Genomic DNA, 480 nt, shown 5'->3' with positions numbered 1-480 from the left:
CAGCATTTTTGTGTATTTCTTTTTGCTATAACTGTACTTATTAATTTCATACCCACTCGAATTGATATACACTTCTAAATATTGAATTGCATTTTACCTGAATAATTGATTGGATTTGTAGATAACGAGTTCAATGGAATTCCCATTTATGTGAGTTTTTTTTTCTCTCTCTGTTATTGCCGCCCACTGTTTACTTGTGGGCACTGTTTTTTACTCCTACCTAAAATTAACATTAACCTTCCGGAAGCATTTCTTTCACAAATTAATCTGCAAGGATTATCTCCAAACAATAACAGCCATAATATGAGCTGCAGGAAATTTGGCTGCAATAGTGACAGGCAGATAATACTTTGTTATTATTCATCTATTACTATGCTGTCGATGATGACAGTGCTATTTGCAATTTACTTCAGTAAAATGTTAAATATTATGTTCATGCTATGAGCACACACACCTATGCACAGTGAATGCAGATACAGA

Source organism: Salmo salar, chromosome ssa13, assembly GCF_905237065.1.
Source record: "Salmo salar chromosome ssa13, Ssal_v3.1, whole genome shotgun sequence".
NCBI lineage: Eukaryota > Metazoa > Chordata > Actinopteri > Salmoniformes > Salmonidae > Salmo > Salmo salar.
Note: the sequence above shows the minus strand (reverse complement) of the source record.